Genomic DNA, 6,778 nt, shown 5'->3' with positions numbered 1-6,778 from the left:
GGTTGGGATTTTGACATACTGTTTCGTTTACCGTTTTTAAAAGTCTATTCCCTTCATATAAGCAGAATGTCAGTTCTTAGCTCACTGTCTTAAGGGAGGGTTCTAAGGGATTTCCTGACCTAAATTTCCAAGGGAGCCAGCAGTAAGAACTAAGCCCTTAGGCTGAGAGGATCTACTGAGGCCTTCCCAAAGTATCTGAGACTGAGTGTCAAGGGGGTGGGGGTCACTTGCCATCTCACCCTATCAGCAGCCAGAGGAGAAAAGGGAGGAGAGAGGGAATGTTCCCAGCACCCACGCAAAGACATTTTTGCAGCCCTGGCACTTCAGAGAGGCAGGAAACTGTGATGCAGCAACTCCATTACTGTCACCGGAACATGCCGGAAAGGGCCACCTTGGCAGCTGCATGGGAAGGCTGAGGACCAAAGGCTGTAGGGGGACCCAGATAGATCATCATCAACGTGTGTGCTCTCTCTGACCCCATTCTAGAAAAGAAAGGCAGAGTCAAGGCTTGATGGACACTACTGTAGTAGAGTGAGAGTTGCTAATATAAATTGTGCTGATGAATTACAGGGCAGACACCAATAGCTGTGTATTGTGATTCCTGTGTATGCTGAAGGAAATATTTGATCGTCACAGCACACTTTCTCAGGGAGGAAAGGAGATAGAGAGGCAGGGAGGTGGGGATTTCATTCACTGAGTTTGTCTGTACTTCTTTATAAAACCAGTGCATGGGACCAGCGCAATGGCCTAGTGTCTGGATCCTCATCTTACATGCACCAAAATCTTACATGGGCACGGGTTCGTGTCCTGGCTGTTCCACTTCCCATCAAGCTTTCTGCTTGTGGTCTGGGAAAGCAGCAGAGGACAGCCCAGGGGTTGGGGACCTTGCACCCGCATGGGAGACTTGGAGGAGGTTCCTGGCTCCTGGCTTCGTATCGGCTGAGCTCTGGCAGTTGTGGCCACTTGTAGAGAGAACCAACAGACGGAAGAGCTCTCTTTCTATCTCCTTCTCTCCGTATATCTGCCTTTCCAATAAAAATAAAATAGATCTTTAAAAAAATCAATGCACTGTGAAAATGCTTAAAAGCTACCAATCTTAATGCAGTTGCACTACTCACTAGGTCAGAAAGGAAAGTTGATTATTTTGCAGACAAAAACAAAGACCTAAACGTCAAAGCATGATGCCACATAGTACAGTAGCCTAGCAGTAACAGTTTTGTTTCACTTTCTAATAAATCCTGGAGTCCTCTGACAGCTTTCTAACCACTCAACAGCATAAAATGCTCAAAGCCAAAATCAGTGGCATCACCTCGAATGGAGTCAGAACATCCTGAGAACTCCGCTTCTAGATTTAGTCTCACCATTTTGCTAGCCATTTTTTTTAATTTGGACTCAAGGACTGTCTTCCTGGCAGGAAAAGATGTACATGCCCTGTACAATGAATTTAGCCAAACATGCAGAACCTGCCCTAAAGTGACCACAGTTGCGCACACCTATTCTCAGACCTGGCTTGACCTCAGCTTTCTAGCTCCACCTGCACAGTAGGGAAGGGAGTTCTACTATCTGATTTGAGCATGACTTTTTTTCCAGCTCCTACAGTGGGCCCACAGAGCTGGGAGAGACACCCAGACTTTCCCCTGCCCCCAACAATGGGCATCATTCCCCCAGCAGGTAGATTCCTGACCCACTTGGTGCCCATCCACCCACTGGCCTACTCCAGCAGGTTTCACCAGTGCCCCAGTAAGCATTTCCATTAGCCCTGATCTTCTAGAAATCAACCTTGGGCAGAGGGAGCACTTCAAATTAGTTCTGAACTGGTTACCACTGCCTAAACTTATTATTTCTGTATTATTTTGAGTTCTCACACATTTCCTTCTTTTTGACAACTAATCATTTTTTCTTCATTAATAGCAAGTTGTATGACATATTCCCTAGTCATGTGATAGTTGTGGCTTCTAATTCCTAACGAAGAACATAACCCTGACATGGGATTGTTCAATTATTTCAGTAGTGTTCTTGGACTTAAGTGGAGTATTGAAGCCCTTGCTGGAGGAAATGAGATGTGTTGTGTATTCGCCACAGGTCTCCAAAGAGGCTATCCATAGCAGATATGTTTGCATGTTGCATGTGCATAGGTTTGCACGTACTCATGGAAATGTCAATGTGTTTATGGGAAAATACAACTAAAAGATGACATTCATTCTCATAAGCCTCTTGAAATGGAACTAAAAGATAATGCACATTTGCCACAAGCTTACTGATTTTTCAAAAATGCTTTGATATGCACCAATTATACACATTTATAGGCTACAGTGCGACATTTCAATGTACAGATACAGGAATTGGCTCACACAATTTTGGGGGCTGGTAAGTTTGGAATCTGTGGTACAGGCCAGGAGGCTGGAAACGTATACAAAAGTCAAGGTCACAGTCTTGACAAGTTTCTAAGTCAGAAAGCCAGGCAAGATTTCTGTGTGGGAGATAATAGGAAGTTGTTTGAGGAAGAATGCCTGTCTCAGGAAAAGCCTCATATCTTCCCTAAAATGCTTCAAGTTGACTCAGGCCTGCCCCACATGCAGAGGATCGTCTCATTTAGACAAGACCAACTGGTTGTAGGACATATCTACAAAAATGCCCTGCCTTCGCCTTAACACCTATGTCAGCGTCCGACTAAATTTCTGGGCACTTTAGACTAACCTAGTTAACAGAGAAAACTAATCATCCTGGAATGCGAGTAACCCATGGCCTGCATTGGCACCACAGTAAGGCTACCCCGTGTGGTTGAAGAGGATGCATTTTACAGCTGGTATCTGGGGAGCCGAGTGTTTTCTGCACCGAAGCATTACACTAATGAGGACTACAAGGACCCTGGAGAGAGAGATTTTCCTGAGTTCCTTTGAGCACCTGCAGGGGAAAAAAAAATGGGGTTGAGGACAAGTTCATGTCCTCTAACTTGGCTCTAATTGTCTCCTGAGAACCAGTCCTTTTTCCTGGCCGTCCTCAAAGAAATCTCTTATTTATTGGAGCCTAAAACAAAACCCAACATTTAATAATGAAGGTTACTACATTTGAGCATCAGTTTGACTCAGAGACACACCAGTATCTTCTATGAGAGTTAAGGCACTGACTTGAAAGTAGAAGCCGTGTTGTGTGGAATGTTGACATCTGTTTGATTGTATTGAAATGAACTGACACTCTTGAAGCCCCATGTCACTCTGAGGTTCTGTACCCCTCTGTCTGAGGACATCAGCCTTTCTTTGTGTGGGACCGCTAGGACAGCACCACAGAGCGAAACTGACCTGAGAGGAGATGTTCACCCTCCTTAGGGCCTGCCATGACCACACTATCCATTGCAGCTGCTTGACTGATGGTAGGGTTGATTCTCAGGGATTTAGGAACACACTACAATGCATAATAAGAGCACACTCACCAACAGAATTCCAAGATTTCAAAATATGTTAGAAATTCCAGAATTTTGCTAAATACATTATCCCAATTCATTGGCCTGGGCATATTTGCTATGGAGTCTGAGATTAATGCACTGGTTTGTGAATTTTGAAGCAACTCCAACAGCTCATGTGGCTAACTGATGAAAATTTAGTGTCAAGAGTGGCCCTTGTTTATTAAGTTTGGCATGCCAAGACAAACAAATGCCCTGGCTCTGGGAAATGGGAATGTGGAAGATTTATTATGTATGACAGAACACCTGCTTCTCAATTATATCCATCAATAAGGGCCAGTAGATTCCCTCCATTAAGGGATATATGCATGCTTGTCACTGCTCCCTTTGCAGGCCAGATATGACCATGGAAGATGCCACCATAAAGATTGAGGCCCTTGTTTTCAATGGATGATGGGATTTCAGAGAAAAAAGAAATGCAAGGCAGCAATTACCCACAAAATAAAAGACAGACACATTTATCTAAAGGCCTCCAGGGATGTAATGGTCATCCAAAAATAGAATTTCTCACTAAAAAAAAAAAAAAAAAAAAAAACTTAAATGACCAAATATCTGATTTGAGTTGCCACAAACAATGAAAAGAAGTGTGTGAAGGAACTCTGGGTACAGGTATCAGTGTTGCATGTGAGTGCTTCCCTAATGGCGGTCACTTCAGGAGAGGCTATGAAAGATCTGTGAAATCGTGTTTTCTGATGTCAGACTGATTCCCCTCTGCCCCAGGGATTTCTCACTAGGCCCATTGGCAAAGTGGCCACAGGATCTGAAGTCAAGATCAACAACACAGACTTCTCATCACAAAGGCCAATTGTGCTACCACTATCGCGATTTCGAATAAGCCAACAGCAAAGACCAACACTGATCCCAATAGGCAGCATTTACCAAGGAGGCAGCTGTGTCCCCTGGCAGCAGTTGCACAACGTTGGATGGACCTCTTCTGTTATGGAAGGGATAGAGACTTGTTTACCAGTGCTCTAGAAGAGAACTTTGGGAATGCTTTAATCTTTCTACCAATCACTATCCGGACTCAAAGAACAGTTTATCAATCATCCTTAGACCATTCAAGTTGCTCTAACAAAATACCATAAACAACATGCACTTCTCATAGCTCTAGAAGGAAGGGAGTCCAAGAGCAAGACCCAGCTAGGTGCTGTCTGCTGAGGGTTCAGTCTCACTGACAGCCTCTCTTGCTGTATCCTCCCAGGGCGGAAGGGACCGATGAGCTCCCCTGGGACCTTCTCCTAAGGGTCATGAGGGGAAAGTCCCCAGGATCTGACCCACTCCCAGAAGTACTGTATTCTACGGTCATCACCCACAGAGCTTCAGTGTTCGAGTCTCATGGAATTGTAAGCTTTTGGATCATGGCATCCATTTTCTGAAGTATCCTCATATGAAGCAGAGAGCTGGCTTCATGTTTTACCAAAGTTCAAATGGGTATAAGAGGACACACAGGGACACCAAGGAATTGACTGCCATTACAATGCATGGCCACTCCCCTTCCAATCCACCCTTCTTCGCCCTGCTTTGTGACAGGGATCTGCCTCCTTTGCCAGTTGCTGCCAGGGGTCGCTGAGGAAGGAGCTCAGTCCCTTGACTGTTCCAGGTTCTTACTCTAGGGAGTATGCCATTGCACCAGGGATATAGGAAAGACAGGCCATCCAGCCCACAGGGAACTTCAGCAGCTTGAAGAGGACTTCCTAGTGAGTGCCACCATCATGCCAGCAGGCATGACCAGGGATACACATATCCCCATGGGTTCTGCCAGAAGTTTAGCAAGTACTTTCATGTTCACCATTGACACCCACTGGTACCCTGGCAGCTTCTGCCCACTTTACACCTGGCCTGTGGCACCTCAAGGAACTGGTAGCCATGCAGCGGGCTACAGTCCTGCCTTGTCTAACAAGCTTTGAATCTCAGCTTTGTTGGGGGGTGGGGTGCCCTTTGCATCCTGTTCCTTCCTTGGGTAACTCTGTAGTGTGGAACTTCCCTCCTCACTATGCTATTCCTGTATGCTCTAAAATTTAATCCACATCCTATAGTTCATCACATTTTACTAATTAATGTTTATTTCTACCAAGTTTTCCTTGTTCAGACTCCTGGTGTATTCTGTCCCTCCTTGCTGGACACTGCTCCTTCAGGACAGAATTCCCTGTAGAAAAGCTCTCATGTTTGCCACAAATGAATTAATGATGTTAACTATGGTAGCTCCAGCAAGAGCTTTTGTGAAATAAAGACTCAGTAAGTGATGCTTTCTTAAACTTTGCCAAATCAGCCTAACTAAAATCTGCCTTTTCCAAAGGTCCATGGGCATTGAAACTCCTCATGCACTGCTGGTTGAGACTGCAACGGTGGTGCAGCCAATTTGGAAAATGGTCTGGAAGTTCCCCATAATATTAAACAGAGAGGCACTCTAAACCACCAATTCTACTTCTATGTATATACTTGAGAGACACAAAAATACACACTACACAAAAATGTTACACAAATGTCCAAAACAGCACTATGAATAATGCAGAGAGCCCACCCATATCTTCATTGTATTATAAATAAGATACAATATGTGTCTACAGAGAAATATCAGTCAACCCTAAGCGGAAAGGATGGATTTACAAGTGCATTTGCTCCATCATGGAAAGCTGAAAGCACAATGTGTAGTAAAAGAAGTCAAAGCGATCACAAACGACTACATATTGCATGATTCTATTATAGGAAAATATCTAGTAGAGACCAATGCAGTGCCTCCTGGGTGTCCAGATCTGAGGGTGGGAATTCCAGCAGCAGGAGACAGTAATGAGAACTGCTAATGGATGTGGACTGTCCTTGGGGATGATATTCTAGAATTAGCCTGCGATGGGCTTTGCACAGTCTGTGAACATATTTAGTTGCATGAGCTGTACAGTTCAAACAGATATCCATGCCTGTGAATTATGTTTCCATAAAGCTGTTTTGTAAAAATTGCCTTTTTAGGAAGCTTAGTTCTGCCTCTATAGTTCGTGAAATGTACCAATGTGATGCTGAAGGAAAGCTAAGATCTCAGCCCAAGAAATCACAAAGTCTTTATTTTTCAAAAGCTCTTATGACTATTTCTGTTTCTATTTGCTTTGAATAAAAACTGTTTCAAGAAATATCTGAAAGGACTGTGGAGAGTTTTCAGATGTCTTAGAAATGGCTATGATCTCCAGTCGCCTACAAGGTATGCTTTGTTGAGTGTGACAGAGCGTGCAAAGGCAACAGGAGTGAAGGTTACTATGCGACACATCTAAGCAAGCTGTGCACTTGAAGATGAATTTTTTATGCCAAATCCTAACACATCATGGCATC

This window comes from Ochotona princeps, chromosome 23 (assembly GCF_030435755.1).
Source record: "Ochotona princeps isolate mOchPri1 chromosome 23, mOchPri1.hap1, whole genome shotgun sequence".
NCBI lineage: Eukaryota > Metazoa > Chordata > Mammalia > Lagomorpha > Ochotonidae > Ochotona > Ochotona princeps.
Note: the sequence above shows the minus strand (reverse complement) of the source record.